Source organism: Equus caballus, chromosome 4 (genome assembly GCF_041296265.1).
Source record: "Equus caballus isolate H_3958 breed thoroughbred chromosome 4, TB-T2T, whole genome shotgun sequence".
Lineage (NCBI taxonomy): Eukaryota > Metazoa > Chordata > Mammalia > Perissodactyla > Equidae > Equus > Equus caballus.
The window spans coordinates 56,269,521-56,287,764 of record NC_091687.1 but is presented as its reverse complement, the minus strand read 5'-3'; the positions used below and the strand labels follow the sequence as shown (position 1 = coordinate 56,287,764).

At 36.7% G+C, this 18,244-nt stretch overlaps 1 protein-coding gene across 6 annotated transcripts in view; it reads left to right on the top strand.

Annotated features, from left to right (window-relative positions):
• MACC1 (MET transcriptional regulator MACC1) overlaps nucleotides 1-18,244 on the top strand; it is a 66,509-nt gene that overhangs the window by 23,553 nt on the left and 24,712 nt on the right. The window lies entirely within an intron of this gene.

Here is an 18,244-nt window from a genome sequence, read left to right as displayed (position 1 = left end):
GCTGAATAATAGTTAAAATAGTAGGATCAAAATGTTTTGAATAAAGGAAGCTGAAAGGAAAACTTTTCAAAATTAAACATTTAATTTGGCATAATTGTAATTATATTTGATATTACAAAATGATATGATTTATATATGTTTGAACAAACATATAAAATGGTCGTGGTTTATTTTTTTACTGCCCTATGCCTGGTCCTGTGACTACCCATTGGATAATTATCTATCTTTAGAGTGCCACTTATTTATAGTTATTCCATATTCTAGATTTCCGTCTTTTATTATTAAGTCACTTTGGAATACAAAAGACTGGCCTCAGTCAAGCTAAGAGTTTATCTATTAAAGCCAGTGGGGACTGACTTAGAATATCACTTCATATGATTGTTTTTGTGAACTTGGAGATCAAATGCTTGAAATTGATAACCAAGATAGGTCAGGAATCAGCTATTCAAATCTTCACAGAATGAGGTCTTAGGATGGATGTAAAAACTAGAAAGAATTCAGATACTTACTAGCTTTCCAATGTATGAATCTGAAGATAATTTAGGAGAGTGAAAATATTTGTGACTGTCTGGTCTACTCACTTACAATGAGACACTTTAATCCTCTCATATAACATAGATCATAATATAGATTAGAAGGTGGAAGGATAGAAATCAGAGTCTCATATCTTTCCTGAATCTCCTTCTCTCTCTCTCTCCCTCTTTCTCTCTGTATATCTGTCTGTCTCTGTGTGTGTATGTGTGTCTGTCTGTCTAACTAATCTGTCTCTGTCTCTTTCCCCTATCTCATATTTGCAGGCAGCCTCTCTCACGTTGGTCTAGAACTAATAGATGGTGGAATTTAAATATATCATTTCTTGGTTAGTCTTCCCAGAACTTTCACAGTGTGGTTGGCATGTCTCTCAAGAAAGCCATTCATGTAAACTACCTATATGCTAGATTTGCAAACCACCTTGAAAACCTTCACAGACTTCCATTGATTTGTTGCACATGAGGTTGGCCTGTTAATCCAGCTCATTTCTTTTTCAGTTTTCAAGGGGACATGAAATTCATTCAACATTCGTTCCATTATTATTTATTGAGCATGTATTATGTATTAGAAACTGTTCTAGGTTCTGGGGATACAGGAGTGAACAAAATAGACAAAGAAATAAATCATCTTCCTTATAGGGTTTGCATTCCAGTGTGGGGAAAATAGGACATAACAAAATAAATGAGTCATATATATTGCATGTTAGATGTTGTAAGCGGTATGGGGAAAAATAAGGCCGAGAAATGCAACAAAGAGTGTGTGTTGAGTTGTTACTTTTAAATGGAGAAGCCAGGGAAGGCCTCATTAATAAGGAGATATTTTAGTAAATATCTAAAGATGCTGAGGAAGTCACCATAGATATTTGGGGAAAAAGCACTTTAGCAGAGGAAACAGCAAGGGTGAAGGCCCTGGGGCAGGAATGTGCCTGCTGTTTTCGAGGAATAGCGAGTAAGGCCAGCGTGTCTGGAGTCATGTGAGGAAGGAGGGAGTATTAGAAGATGACCTCAGACAGGTAATGGGGCCAGATGTTATAGAATAGGGCCATATAGGCCATATAACTTTGGCTTTCACTTGGTTGGGAAGGGAAGCCAGTACAAGGTTTTAAACAGAAGAATGATATGGCCTGAGTGATACCATCTGAATGTTTCAAGGAGGGCAGAGTGATAAGCTGTTTTCATGATGCTGATAGGTGAAGTAAGATGAGAAATGAGAATTTACCATTGAATTTGGCAATGGGAGATCATAGGTGACCTGGCAAGAGTATTTCTGGTGGACTGGGAAATGATGAAAAAGATTGGTGGGCACGAGAAAGAGGAAAAAATATTTGTGGATAAAGAGAAAAGGTACTTTTTGTATGTCTGTTTTTGCTGCAAAAGGAAGGGGGGATATGGGACGGGAGCTAGAGGGCAAAGTAAGATCAAGACAGGTTTGGTTGACTTTTTTTTAAGATGTCAAAAGTGTCAGCATGTTTTTATGCTTATGGTAAAAATACAATAGAGGAACATACACTTGTAACGCAGGAAAGATGGAGAGTTGCTGGTGCATTTTCTTTGAATAAGTGAGCAGGAATGGGACCTGCAAAATACGACAGGGGAGACTTACTGGCAGCACTGACAGCTCATCCACAGTAATGGGAAAGAAATCCAAGTATATAGGTCCAGTTACAGGTAGTTTAAAAGATGTGTTGGTAGGAACAGGTGGAAGTTCTCTCTGATTGCTCCTTTTTTTCTGTTCTCAATAAAATATGAAGCAAGATCATCAGCTAAAAATTAGAACAGCGAAGGATGTTGGGGATTTGACAAGGAAGGGGAGGGAGGTGTATGTTCCGGGGATGTTAAGTAAGATTGCCTGGCAACATTAATAAGAGTCCACCTGGGGTTAGTTTGTGTGCTTTTCTTCAGCTACAAGCAGCTCTGTGGGTTATTATAAGTAGGCAGAGTGTTGGATTTCACCAAGGTATGGTTCTACTAGTTAGTAGAAGAAACTTGTAGAATAGAGAGTTAAGGGAGCATGCAAGAAGGTGATTATAATGACTGTTCTTGTCATTTAAGCTGAGAAGATAGGAAGAGAAGGTTTGCAAGGGAGGCAAGTGGGGGCCAGTGAAAAGGTGACAGGATGATAGGTTACTGGTCCTGTAGGGTGAAAGGGTTGTTAGAATCAAGAGATTGCCGTGAAATATTAATTCATGTTATAGTTCATGTCAATTTAAAATTTTTTCTTTATTCCTGTTGTTTCCCTCTTCATCCTGTTTTACTTTAAATGTATCCCTCTTCAAAAATGAGGTGTGATTTAATCACTATTGCCCTCTCTATGTAAAATAGTATTTTTATAATAAGATAATATAGGCTCATTAAAAATTGGAAAATCTAGAAAAGGAAAACAGAAATCAGTGTCAAGATTCTTACCACTTAAACATATGTACTGGTAGTGTTTTAGAATATGTCATTCCAGTCTTGTTTCTCCTTATCTAGCTTTATGAAACATAATAGTAACCATTCTATGCATTTGATTTTGTACCATGTTTTAAGGTTTTTCATGTTACTGTAGTCTCATAAGCATACTTCATACTATTACATACTTTCATCAAGATTATCCTTAATGACTGCATAATATTCCTGTGAAGGGGTGTTTCATAATTTGTTCAATTTTGTCTACATTACAGGATATTTATGTAGTTTTACTTTGGCATTAAAGTTATGTGGTGATGAGTGTTTTTATGCATAGTTTTTAAGATGTATTATTTAGATTCCCTAAGGAATCTTTATAAGTTCATTCTTCCTTTTTTCCAAACAGAATAATACAAACCCCTCAAACCAATCTTTTTAGTCTTCTTTGTGTGACTCCTCTCAAAGTTTCCACATAGTACTTTAATAACCTTCCCAGTGGATTTAAATATAACAGACTGATCTTACATTTTCAGTATTTTTGGCTCCTGTTTGTTTTATTATTTTACTTACTTTTCCATATGATGCTACATTTTTTACGGTGCTCCATCCTGACCGCAGCCATAAATCCATACAGTCTATTATTTTGTTGATTAAAATAATTTAATTTTTAATTACTTAGCACAGTGAATTTATTTTATATTTTTTAACCAATTTTTTCTGTTGAACATTTTCAAAACTGAACCATTTAGAATGTTGTTGGTAAATGCCTCATCTTACTTACATTGGAAAACTCAAAAATCATCCCAGTTAGCAAGTCCCTTTGAGCTTATAAGGATCAAAGATGCTTGTAGAATGCAAAGGTTATGGAGAGGCAACAAGAGGAAGTGAGGAAGAAAAACAACCTAAGGACTCAAGTAGCTATGCTTTACTGAACTGGAACCCCATTATGGATGTAACAGAAGCTGTGGCCACGTGGTGGTAATTCTTATAGCTGTTGTCTCGGAAGAGCTAATCAAGGCCTTCTACATTAGGGTCTTTAGGGACATTGCCCACAGATTATGCTGCGTGTAGTCATTGAGAGTGTGGACTCTGGAGAAAAATTCTCTTTGGCTCTTGTCTCCTTTTCTTCCTAGCAGTGTGATGTTGGGTAAGTTAGTTAGTCTCTATGTATCTCAGTTTCCCCAACTGCAAAATGGAGACAGTAATGTCACCTACTCCACAGTACTACTGCGCAGGTTAGAGGACATCTCCTCTAACAGATGCAAAGTACTCAGAACACTCACAGAGCAGGCCCAGTAATTGTTAGCTATTATTAGTTACTGCAAATTTAAATTAACCTCTGTTAGACCATCTCTTTTCTACTTCTGCCAGATTTCTCTTGTTTGCAGTTTCTTTATTTTTCTATTATCTTATTGTATTCACAATGATTTAAAATTATTAAAAAGTAATTTTTTTTCACTTTGTCCTCTATTTTCATCCTCTTCCCTTTGTAACTAAGCAGACACATTTTTTTCATTTTTCTTCATAGATTGAAATCTGTTTAAAGGAATGTTTCTATTTCCTTCCATGTATTTTGTAATGCCATCTCAGTTTTAGCTTGGACATCCAACTTAATCCTAAGAGCCTTCCTTATTTCTTGTCTCTTTTCCATAATTACATGCCATCTTCAGTCAGTTTAGGTCTCTTTGGTTGCATTTAATTGGCTTGTTCATTTTGGTTATTGTTTGAATACTAAAAGATATATTTTGGAAAAATAAATGTTTTAATATAGTCTTATAAAAGCTTACAATAGATAAGTGGTTGGGATATTGATAGAATTTTCAAGAGCAATTTGTCTCTTATTAGTTCTTATATTAGCAAATTGTAGGACTCTGTACAAATAACAATTTCTTGGTGATTCAGATTTAGTTTTTCTGCCTCTTAGAGAGGACAGATGCTGTTTATCTTCCAGTCTAACCAAGAGGCTAAAGAGAAATATGGTAAATATGATACATGTTTAGAAACCTGGAATAGAGAGCAAAAGAGAATGTTGAAAATTTTATCAATCCAGCAGGAGAAGACAGAAATAAAAGAAACTAAGTAAAACACAACATAAGGTAGTAGAAATAAGTAAAAATCATACATTTTTAAGAGATTATAAAGTGATAGAACTCACCTATTTAAAGACAGAGATTAACAATCAGTGTGAATTTTTAAAAATCCAGCTGTTTGCTGTTTATAGTGGCATACCTGATAACCAAACAAAAGAGCTGAAATAAAGAGATAGAAAAAGATGTCAGGTAAATACTGTATTTCTTTGAATCTAAGACACCATCCATTTTAAGACACACTTTTTTTCGTGTAATACCAAAAAAAAAACCAACTGCAAAGCCATCTAAACTCTGATATCAGTTGCATATGCATCTTGAATTCAGATATTAAACTGTGTAAAAACAAAGTATTAAAATTCCGAAATGCAGTAATGAAAAGAAAGTTGATATGGCAATAATAATATCGCATGAGATATACTTTAGTTCAAAAAGCATTTATAGAGATAAAGAGAAACACTAGAGAAAAATAAAGAGAAAATCCATTAAGAAAACCTAAGCTTTGCATACTTATATGGTTTTAACAGCAAAGCCTGAGCCTTATGAAGCAAAAACTGACCTAGTTATAAGAAAATACGACAATTTCAAAATCACGGTTGGAAATTTTATCACACCTTTAGCAGAAACTTATAAATCAAACAGTCGTAAAATATTTGTAAGAATATATTTGAACACCATAGTTTAAGAACTCCATCTAATAAGACACAAAGAGACTCAGGAATTTCATGCATAATGTTACTAATTTTTTCTTCAATTTCAGACATTCTGTGTGTATTTCCAATTTTTTAAATGGGAAAAATGATAATTCATTACACATCACCCAAAAACCCTCAACTCCTTTCTTTAAAATGTAACAAAAGCTGCTAAAACAAACACACACACACTAAATACCACACAGTTAATATAGTTCTATAAAAACCAAATAACCAATATTGCTTAGTGCCAGTAGCTTCCAAATTCATATCCCCTTTATTTTCACTCTATTGATTTTGAAGTGTATGATTCTAGTCAGCCCTGATGGTCTAGAGGCATGGATTCCTTGCCCTCATCATCGCGGCCGGGCTTCATGTCCCAGTCAGGGAATCACACCACTCGTCTGTCGGTTGTCATACTGTGGTGGCTACGTGTTGCTGTGATGCTGAAAGCTATGCCACTGATATTTTAAATGCTAGCAGGGTTACCCATGTTGGACAGGTTTCAGCGAAGCTTCCAGACTAAGACAGACTATGAAGAAGGGCCTGACAGCCCACTTTTGAAAAAATTGGCCTTGAAAATCCAGTGAATAGCAGTACAGCATTGTCTGATAGAGTGTGAGAAGGAGAGAGGATGGTGCAAAAAGACTGGACAGAGTTCTGCTCTGCTGTACACAGGATCGTTAGGATTCGGAATCAACTCCACAGCACCAACAACAAAAAAAAGCATTATGATTCGAATGTTCTACTGGTTAGATTTGAAATAAAACTTCAGATTTTCCTGAATATTATTTAGCTAAAAATGTTCCTTTGAGTTTAGGGGAAATAAATACATTTTTTCCCAGAGAACCATTGGCCAATAGGTTGTAATTTGAGATTCATACGTTTTATAAAGTTTATGTATTAAAAACTAAGAGACTTTTACTGGGGAAATGTTAACCAGGGAGATGTTCTTTGTGATATACCTGTATTTGTTTATGCGGTGAGCTAGAAAATGCCACCTGGAGCATAAGAAAACTCTTTTTGCCTAACCTACAGGCAGAACTAATGCTTATGCCAAAAGCCAGCTTTTGCATTATCTTAATATCTAAAAGTGTCTCTATCTAGATCTTATAATTCTCAGAGAAAGAAAGGACAAGGAGACATGAACCTCAACAAAGCATGCTGAGGGAGAGAGTATTTGTCCCTACAGCCTGGAGCAGAATTGGTCTTAGATGTGATCCCTAGGCTATACCAGGATGGGCCATGCCACTCACAGGGAAGGGAGAGGCCTACATTTTTCCTTTATCACTCTAAAATCCCATGTCTAGCACCATGTCCTAACAAATGTTTTTGCCCCTGAAAATGTTGCTTTGTAGGGATGGGCACCATATTTTATTGTGTCCAGTAACATGTCCATCTAAAATGAAACAAAATGGAACAAATATATTCTCATTACCTTATAATCATGTTTAATGACTCTCAATCTTCATTGTGCATCAGAATCTCCTGGGAGATTTTAATAACAATAATGATATTTGGGCTCTGCACCAGGCTCTTGGATAGGTTCTGGGCATCTGTTTTTTCTTTTAAAGTTCCATAGTTGATTTTGATGCAAAGGAAATGTTGAAGACCTCTATTTTACACTTAACTGATTAGGCCAACCAATCAGGGAACCTGAAGCAAGGCTAGCACAAAGCTCCAGAACCTGGAGGACCCTGACCTGGCACCAGGTGGTGCTGTGAGCACAATTCTGAGCCTCCTTCCAGTTTCCCCAGCTGAACACAAGGAACTCACCAGCTCCCACAGAGCAAGAAGGGTCTCAGCAGAGGGAAACAACTCCCAACCCTGAGGATTCCACCTGCTTTAAATGAAAGGGGAGATGGAGTGGAAGGGAAAGGAAGAGATCCTTCTGGAAAGATTCGAAGTGTCTTTGGGCAGCTAAGTGAGGGGGTTCACATTTTCAGGCTGATTTAATGAAGTAAAAAGGACAGTGATGGACAATTCTATTCATTCCACTCTGGATGGTTTTCTTTGTATTTAATTTGCTATTTCTATTAGAATTTAACGCCTGAACATAGAATAACAAAGCACAATTTAAATATTAAAATTAGTCATTCCTATACAGCTCTTATATATATATATATATATATATATATATATATATATATATATATATATGTCTATATATTTACTTTTTTTCATGATTGTTTTAAATACTTAAAAAGTTTACAGATAGAAGGAATTTACACTGAATGTTTCACATTCTTTATGTGGGACTCTGTGCTTATACCCTAACATGTGTAATTACATTGACCAATCATCCTGGTTTTCCTTGGGCTGAGAAGTTTCAGTTTCAAAATGGGACATTCCTGGGCAAACCCAGACTGACGGTTGGCCCCCTTACTTGCAACCCACATATTCACTTGGGCAGCTGTGTTTTCCTGTTATTCATGTGTTTAAGCAGGACACAACACCTCTTATCATTCACTATAATTGTTTTTGTATCAGTAAGTAATATGAATATTTCTGAAGATTATATGGGAGAAGTAGATGGTAGGGTTGACAATGCATATCCCTCAGTGTTCCATAGAGAATATTCTCATTAATTAGTCTTCTTATTCCCCATCTCCTTTTAGACTGCAATCACTTGCAGTCCCAACCCCCAACCCCCTCAGTTAGCTTCCTGTTGTACACAGGAAAATTTTGGTCTCTCTTAGCTTCTTCAGACTTCTTGTGTCCTCCATCACTACTTGATGCTATCTTCAAATAAGTGAAAATTTTAAGATTTAATTGTCTTTCATAAAGGAAATGATCTTCTGGTTTCCAGTATTCCAAGAACAGTGAAGCATTACTAGTAAAAATATTTCTTGTTTGGCTAAATCATGTCTGCCTGTATATCTATAACTCTATCTATCTACCTATCTATCTGAATATATATTCACATATGTACACATATTAGTATTTTTCAAGTCTGTGCTTTAATGAACAGTTCATACTTTGCCCATGATTCTCAGTTTACAAAATTGACGGATACAACCACTGAGAGCCCAAGAAACATTAAAAATTAGACATGATAAATTGTTGAGGATTAAGGGGATCCTGCTCTACACATTGGATGATGTGGCAGAATGAATGTTCCTTTCTTTAATCTTAACAGCTCTACCAACTTTCAGCTATGTGCTCCTTCTCATGGCAATTATTAGTGCATGAGTACTCTGTTCTCATTTACCAGTGATCGAACATTCAGTTACCCTCTATCAAGAAGGCAGCCTTGTCAGATGAGATGTAAATGATTCACACAAGTGTTCTAAGTTCAAACCAAGGAAGACCGTGGGAGTACACAAAATGTTTGTCTGAGGGTGATTTTCTCTTGGCAAAAAATATTGGGAATCTTTTAATTCTATCCTGTGTGAGTGGGGCAAATTTTGGTTGAAAAATGTTAGATTTTGTTGCAAAAGGATGATAAAATCTAGTTAGAAAATAATTTCTCAATTATCCTCTTTAGAGAGGTGAAAAGAGCATTATCAGATTGGATAGTCAATTAAGCTAAAATGGTGATTAAACTTCCACGGTGCTTGTTGTCCGTCCTCTTTTCCAATGTTCCTTAAGTATCGTTGTCAGTAACCACTTATTACTCTTGGTAAAACCAACAGAATTGGCGTAGATGTAAAAAAAATAAAAGACAACAACTATCATTTTAAGCAGCAATTGGTGTTAATTGGGTGTTTATGATATTTAATTTAATCTTTATAACAACTTTAAAACAAAAAGTTTTATTGAGATGTAATTCACATACAGTTACAACAACTTTTTAAAGTAGATATTTTTATACTCTATTGATGAGAAAAGTGATGCTCAAACCAGTGAATTCGTTTGTAAGCTTTTCTTTGAACCCGTATATGCCTAATTTCAAAGCCTACATTCCTTCTAGTGCACCCCAGTGCCTCTGTTGTCATGAGCCTGACACTCTTTTTGGCAGGAATAATGCAAATAGCTGTTAAAATTTTTCTAAGATGAGTGAAGAATAGGAGATAGGGTCCCAAGACACAACTTATCGCAGTCAGTCTTTTTCCCTTAGGGAGTGAGGTCAGCGTGTCAAGCCATCTGAGTGAGAGGAGAAGCTTCTGGAGCGGGCCCAGATAGAGAAAGTGTTTCTATATGCACAGGAATAATAAGAGGGAGGGACTAGAAGAAAAGAAAGGGCGTCATCTTGTTGTTCTACTTTTTATACAGTATTTCACTTGACTATTAAAGCAGCACTGTGAAGAATGTGGGCTTATTAAATAATAATAATCCTTGCAATTTTTATTTCTTTTCATTTTTTCTTTTTTTTTTTTACAGGTGATAAGCAGAGTCACAGAAATGTTTAATAACTTTCCCAAGTTTATACCCATGGGTCAGAAACAAGAGAATTTTTAACTCCGAAGCCTGTATTCTTTGTACTTTGCCAAAATGCATTTACTTATAAGAAAAAACCAAACACGGCTGATAGGGGACAACTAACGAGGTCTCAGGATGACAAGTATTCTATAAAGTGGTGGAGTTTTGCAGGGTATGAAGCTTATAAGAAAACAAATACAGAATCAGGCACAGGGCCTTGGAAAGGGCCATGCAAGTGAGAGTCCTACAGTTTCAGCTTCATTAGCCACACTGTAAATCCGATTTTGGCTCCACTCCTTCCAAATCAGTAGTTTACCTTTGTACCTTTTGAAAAGTATAAGCCAAGAAACTTCTCTTGCATTGAAGGGTTCAGAGAAAAAAAAAAGACTTCAGGTCACTGTTACATGCTGAAGTCATATCTGACAACTCATGCAATAATTAAACTTGTTCCCTTACTAGGGATAGGTTTTGCAGCTCATTTGTCTTTGAGAGTTTGCTAGGAACATATATTGCTTAAAGTTAAACTTGAGAGACACATTGCTGGGAATATTGTTCGGCAACAGTAAGCATTTGATAAGAAATTCATTAAATTTTCTCCACAAAGAAAGTACTAAAGATTGGCTCCATGGCCTAGAAGTATGACTTAGAAGTATTAAGCTCTATGGCTTAGGAGTCTATGCTTTTGTGTATGAGCAATGACACAACTGTGTTCTAAGGAAAACTTAAGACCATGTCACAGCTACAATAAGCAGAGGTAGAATATCTTCTGTTTAGGACTACCTTGTAGCTACTCGTTTCAATTTTCACAAAAGGGTATGACTCTTCTTTTTAGATTAGCTGATTGTTTGGGTCTTTTAAAGGAAGTGCGGTTCTGGATCCTCATCAAAGGCTAGAACATCTGAGACCATGTAGGTTGAAAAGTGGAAACAGAAACTCACTTGAAAGAAACTAAGTAGGGTGGGCTTTACTGAACCAGACAATCTATCCTGCCCTTTTGTAACCTAACCTGTATCCTTGTATTAGGATAGGGAGGCAGATAGCTGCTTAGCTGGACCCCCTGCTTTCCATCTGACTTGACAGAATTGCCTTCAGTGATGTGCCATCAGCACACATTAAGAAAGAGTTCCATGAAAGAGACTCACTGTTGAACACATGATAAAGGGTGGTGTGAAGATGTCATTCCCAGCAGTTGCAAGCTTCTTATCACTCCTGGTGATGCTGGTGCTTCTGCTAAGTGGTTTATTTGTATCATATGGTCACTGTGAAGCTTGTAACTAATAATGTTTTCCTTATTGTGGTCTCTCTGAGAAAGTGGAGAGCCAAATTTGTATTCTATTGCTAATAATATACTACAACTTACAGCATGATGTTTGTGAAACTATTTTGGTTTTCCTACCACCTCCCTGCAGGTGTCACCCTAATTTATTCACCTACTTGTTTTTGTTTTCTTTTAAAGATTGGCACCTGAGCTAACATCTGTTGCTGATCTTCTTTTTTTTCCTTCTTCTTGTTCTTGCCAAAACCCCCCAGTGGTTAGTTGTATATTTTAGTTGTGGGTCCTTCTAGTTGTGGCATGTGGGATGCCACCTCAGTGTGGCTTGACAAGTGGTGCCATGTCCGTGCCCAGGATCCAAACCAGCAAAACCCTGGGCAACTGAAGCAGAGCACACGAACTTGACCACTCGGCCACCAGGCCGGCCCCTCTCACCTAATTGTTTATTTTTTAACTTTTTTACTGAAGAATAATATACTTGTTTAAATGCATTTTGTCATTTGAGTATTTGTAAGTATTCTCAAATTCTTTTTAAACTGAAGAAGGGTTGTGTGTGCATGTGTGTGTGCATTTTGTCATTTGAGTATTTGTAAGTATTCTCAAATTCTTTTTAAACTGAAGAAGGGTTGTGTGTGCATGTGTGTGTGCATGCACTCACAAAAAAACTCCATTCAAAAATGAACATACTGAAGGGAATTCATATTAAAAAAATAAATGTCTATTGATCAATTATATATGTTTAGGTCAATATTAAAAGATTGCTGATTTACAATGGATATTTATCAGAAGTCTGTAATACTCAAACACTAATATCTCTATGAAATATCCTCTGAACTTTCAAAAGATCTCTTTATCAACTTGTTGAATGTTGATTACATAGTTTTGCTCTGTGAGGTGAAAGGCAAGATGCTGCAAGAATGAGGTAAAATCCAGACAAGTAGGACTGACCTTACCAGGAACTTGATTTTCTCTTGCCTTGGCCAAATGTCACATCCAAAGAGTCCTTATTTGGCGGGAAGTATGATGCTAGGGGAGCGTGAGGCTAGAGACCACTTTATTTCACTCTCATTGAGTTAAACTTTTTTATCACTTTTGCTTCGAGGTCTTAAAATCTAAGCTGTTACTACTTTTGACATTATATAGCATCAGAATTCGAAGGGATCTCATTTTTTACTCTTATAGAATTCACGGAACAGTTAGAACTACTCTCATATCCTCCTTATTGAATTCAAATCAGGAGATGACAGTTTGATTGCTGAACCTACCAGTGACAAAGGTGCTACCTTGGACAACTCATTTAACTTCTCTGCAGCTCAGTTTTATCATCTGTAAGATGAGTATTCTTCATCTAAAATAATGCTGTTCTCTTTTCTTCATGATCATTATAATTGCTGTCATTTGCTTTGGGTTTGAAGACTAAGGGTTGCCAACTTCATAAGCCAGGACTAGCTGCATAATTGGCAGTGCCCAGGGCAAAAGAAAACTATGAGGCCACTTGTTCAAAATTTATTAAGTGTTTCAACAGCAGAGGATTACACTAAGCATGAGGCTCTTCTGAGAGTGGGGCCCTGTGTGACTGCACAGGTCTCATGCTCACTTTATGGGCCCTGCTGTGAACATGATGGTGAAGATCTCCTGGGATCAAAACTGAGGCTTGATGCTACTCTCCAGCAACAAGCCCAGGGCATAGTCTCAAATCTCACTTCCTTTGGAAGGTAAGATCTGACTCATGGGTAGGAAGCATAGTGTAGGCTTCAAAAGCTTGTTCTCTAGAGTCCAGTATCCCCAAGTTCAAACAATGGCTCTGCTGCTTAGTACCTATATAATCTTGGGCTAATAAACTCCCTAAGCCTCCATTTCCTTATCTTCAAAATGGAATAATAATAGAACCAACTTTCTATAATTGTTGCCAGTTATAAATGAAAAAATTCATGCATAGTACTAGCAATGTAGCAGGCTCTCAATAAATAATAGCTCTTATCGTGGTTATTCTTTATTATTTTACAGGCTTGAAATACTCCTTTTGTGTATCTGTTTAGAGACCTTTACATTTTCTCTTATAAACTGAGGTTTCTGGGAAGGTTCCTTGGCTACGTTATTAAGCCTAACATGAAACAATTTTCAATCTACTGTTTCTCTGTTCCTGATTTGTGCTTACTAATATGATCCTATCCTGAACAATTATTACAATTTTCCAAAATTTCAATTCTGCCATTGATGGAAGGGTCATAAGATGTAATGGAAGTGATAGACATCTTGACATGGTAATATTAACAAGAGGAGATATTTATGGAATGTCTTGAGTTACCAATATTGGAGGCATCATACAAATTATTGTACATTTCTAACACTGCTTAATGCATCAGGGTCCCTCCTGCCCTCCCTGGAGAATCTTGTAAAGCCATTTTCCTTGGTAAAAAGTGCTGCTGACATTTTCCCATCAGATCTTTTCAGTCTTTGGTCGTAATGTCCGGAGGTAATACTCAAACTATCTAATAACTGGTGGTAGGGTAATTATATTACCAATCAGAGAATGCCCCTAGGCCATCAGAAGGTACCCTGGGGGTAACAACATCCAGTAAGGCTACACACACCCTGGTAAGGCTCAGTAAAATCATACCAGTTGAGCATCATCTGCTGATTATAGTTCCCTTGTGAGCCACTCAGCCCTTTTATACCAGTTGCATTTACAAAGGAACACAAGTTATTTGAATAGGTTTGGCCTTCGGAGGATGAGGAAATCCACCAGTTATAACCTCTAAGAGTTATAGCATACATGGAAATATTTTTAATATCACCTAGGTCAAGAGTTAAATACAGTACAAATCATGGAAACATGTAAAGGAGATCTGAGGTATTCAACGACTAGTTGGAAAATACTTTGAACCTGCTGGGTGGCTAAAAATATCAATTTTCAGTATATAATGACTACCATAAACACTTCAAAGGAACTCATTTTAGAGGAACAATTCTTTTGAATGGTTTTGCTTCTCTGGTTACTCTTTTGCAACCTCCCCTTCCCCCACAATCATCTGGGATATTTTGCTAAATTGTACAGTTGGTAAACATTCCCAGTTCCTTAAGGCCTAGTTTAAACAGTATAATAAATTAAGAGCGAAACTTTATTCATTGGTTCTTTAAGGAAAAAAATAATGGATCATGCAGAATCAGAATAAGTGCCTTGTAAAAGGCATATTGACAAAAATGTGTCCCCAGTTAAGTGGATAGTAGACTTCTTTCCCCACGTACTCATTCCAACAAAGATTGACTGATGCTTCTTTAGGCAAAGTTTAAAAAATTCCCATTTTGGACAGCAATTGCCTATGAGTATGAAGTTTGTCACACTGAGTTGGAAGAAGACACAGGAAAATGATAAATGTAGCTAGTGCCATTTGCACCTGGGTAAACAAGAACTGCCCTCCACAGGTCAGCATCAGGGTTTTTTCCTGATACTACCTCTCTCTGTATTCATAGAAAAAAAAGTCCAGATTCAAGGTGAAGTCCTGTGAGATGGGGGGGAGGGGTTTTGGTGAAGGGAGAAGAAGGATTTATTGGGAAATAGTGGGAGCAGCCAGAGAGTAGGGAGAAATCTACTTGGCCAGGTAAAGATATTAGCATGGTAGTTTTCAGGTTGTGATTTTCAAAACGTGCCCCCAAGAACCACAGTGTCACATCTTTTGGTCACTTTGTTAGAAATGCAAATTCTTGGGCTCAATCTCAGACCTTCTGGATCAGAAACACTGGGGTGGGTCCAGCAAACTGTGTTTGATCAGACTCTCCAGTTGATTCTGGTACAGCAAACGTTTAGAACCACTGCTTTAAAGGACAGAGATCTGGTTGAGTGACTGGAGAATGGGGCTACTCCACAAAGAACTGCAGCAAACCTGTGCCTTTGTGTCTGAGGTGTTATGATCTTCCAGGACCATAGCTGCCTAAGCCACCATTTCTGGTTCTTATGTGGTCGAGGACTTCTAACTGTATCCCACTAGATTATAGCTATTTTTTATACCAAGAGTTGTTTGCCTCAAAAGAATCCTGGGTATAAATTATTCCTTTCTGCTCTTTCTCCACAAGAAATTAAAGAGTTTAGGTAGATTTCTGTCTAAATTTGTTTTCCATTTAAAATGTACTTTGTTTTTATGAAAACTGCTTTTATATTTAAGTATTTTTTCTCATTTTAATTTGATTTTCTTAATTTTGCAGAAGGATGTGAACTTAATTTTCTTAGCTCAAAGTTTTGGCTACCCATGGTGTGCTAAGGACTTTTAGTTTTGGACATTCTATTTAGTAAAATCAACCACAGAATTTTGACGATCGGCCAGGAAATTTGAGGTTTCAGCATAAATTGCATATTGCGTAATTTGGTTTTTCACCTAATCTTTCCATGTAGTTTCACCTATCAGAGGAAAAAATTGCTATTGCACCATTTGAATTTTTTTTTTTTTAGAAGCAGTGATTCCTTTTTGGTGAGGAAGATTGACCCTGAGCCAACATCTGTTGCCAATCTTCCTCTTTTTTGTTTTTGTTTTTTCTCCCCAGAGCCCCAGGACATAGCTGTATATCCTAGCTGTAGGTCATTCTAGTTCTTCTGTGTGGGATGCCGCCACAGCATGACTTAATGAGCAGTGTGTCGGTCTGCACCCAGGATCCTAACTGGCAAACCCCAGGCCGCAGAAGCAGAGCGCATGAATTTACCTACTCTGCTAGGACTGGCCCCTGTTTTTTTATTTTTTTTAAGTAATTTTGTTGGGATTATAATGGTTTATAATATTGCATAATTTCGAGTGTACATTATTGTTTATCAATTCCTGAATACACTTCATTGTGCTCACCCCCAGTAGTCTAATTTTTATCCATCACCATACATATATGCCCCTTTGCCCCATTTGCTCACCCCCCAACCCCCTTCCTCTCTGGTAACCACTAATCTATTCTCTTTATCCATGTATTTATTGTCTTCCACATATGAGTGAAATCATGCAGGATTTTTCTTTCTCTGTCTGGCTTATTTCGCTTAACATCATACCCTCCAGGTCCATCCATGTTGTTGCAAATAGGACAATTTTGTCTTTTTTATGGCTGAGTAGTATTCCACTGTATACATATATACCACATCTTTTTTATCCATTCATCTGTAGAAGGGCACTTGAGTTGCTTCCACATCCTGGCTATTTCGAATAATGCTGCAATGAACATAGGGGTGCATAAATCTCTTTTGGATCATTGATTTCAAATTCCTTGGATAAATACCCAGTAGTGGGATAGCTGGGTCATATGGTATATCTATTTTTAATTTTTTGAGAAATCTCCATACTATTTTCCATAGTGGCTGCACCAGTTTGCATTCCTACCATCAGTGTATGAGCGTTCCCTTTTCTCCACATCCTTTCCATAATTTGTTGTTTGTTGTCTTGGTAATTATAGCCACTCTGACTGGTGCAAGGTGATATCTCATTGTAGTTTTGATTTGCATTTCCCTAATAATTAGTGATATTGAGCATTGTTTCATGTGTCTGTTGGCCTCTGTATATCTTCCTTGGAAAAATGTCTATTCATGTCCTCTGCCCATTTTTTGATCAGGTTGTTTGCTTTCTTTTTTTGTTGTTGTTGAGTTGTATGAGTTCTTTATATATTTTGGAGATCAACCCCTTGTCTGATAAATGATTTGTGAATATTTTCTCCCAGTTGGTGGGTTGTCTTTCCGTTTTGCTGATGGTTTCCTTTGCTGTGCAGAAGCTTTTTAGTCTGATGTAGTCCCATTTGTTAACTTTTTCTTTTTTTTCCCTTTCTGGAGTAGACTGGTATTTGAAAAGATGTGGTTAAGACCAATGTCAAAGAGTGTGCTGCCTATATTTTCTTCTAGGAGTTTTATGGTTTCAGGTCTTACATTCAAATCTTTAATCCATTTTGAGTTAATTTTTGTGCATGTGCAAGAGTAGACCCTGTTTTTTTTAATGAGATAATTTTTGCCATTTGTTTATTCACCATATTTGGAAAATATGCTCCCCTCTTTTCTTTCCTTTTCTTTATTCTTTCTTTTCCTTACTCTCCTCCCCTCCCCCCTCCGATTCCTTCCCCTTTTCTCTCCTCTCTTTCAATATGTCCTTTCTTTTTTTATACCAGAAAAGACTTTTGATTTCTTTAAAAAATAAAATAACCCTCTTTGAAATTAACTGTGAAGAACTTGAAAGAAGAGTGTGACAACAAAGATGAGTCAAAGGTGAAGGAGGTGTGGTTAACATGTGAAAGAGAATGAGAAGTAAAGTTTAGCACGACTGGAAATTTGAACTAGAAGATAGGATACTCTCAGAATGTACTGTTGGAAATCTTGAGTCTGAGAAGGGGAATATGACATACTGAGTCATGGGCTGTATGAGGTAGCTATAATGTGCCTGAGTTACTATGTCTGGGTGAGTCACCAGCTATTTGAACTTGTAGGTTAGTTATATGTCCCATTGCTGAGATTCACTTCTGTACTCTGTAAAATCTGATTTAAAATATGTATTTCTCAGTGTTGTCTTGGGACTAAGAGAAAACATATATGTAAAGAAGGCTGAGTCTCAGCAGTGCAATACTTACAATTAGTATATATTGATGCTTTTTGTTGTAATTCATCTGTTTTCATAGTTGCATAGTACTCCATTGTATTAAAACATCACAATTTATTTGTCCATTCATATGGCAAAAGATATTTTGGTTGATTCCAGTTTTTTGTTAATATAACATAATGAACATTCATGTATATCTCTTCTGATGCACATATGCAAGGTTTTACTAGAACAAATGACTGGGATTGGAATTGCTTGGTACTAGGCTGCAAGCATCTTTCTTGGATAATGCCAGACTGATTTCTAAGTGGTTGTACTTATTGACACTTCCACTAGGAGTGTATTAGATTTCTCTTTGCTTCAC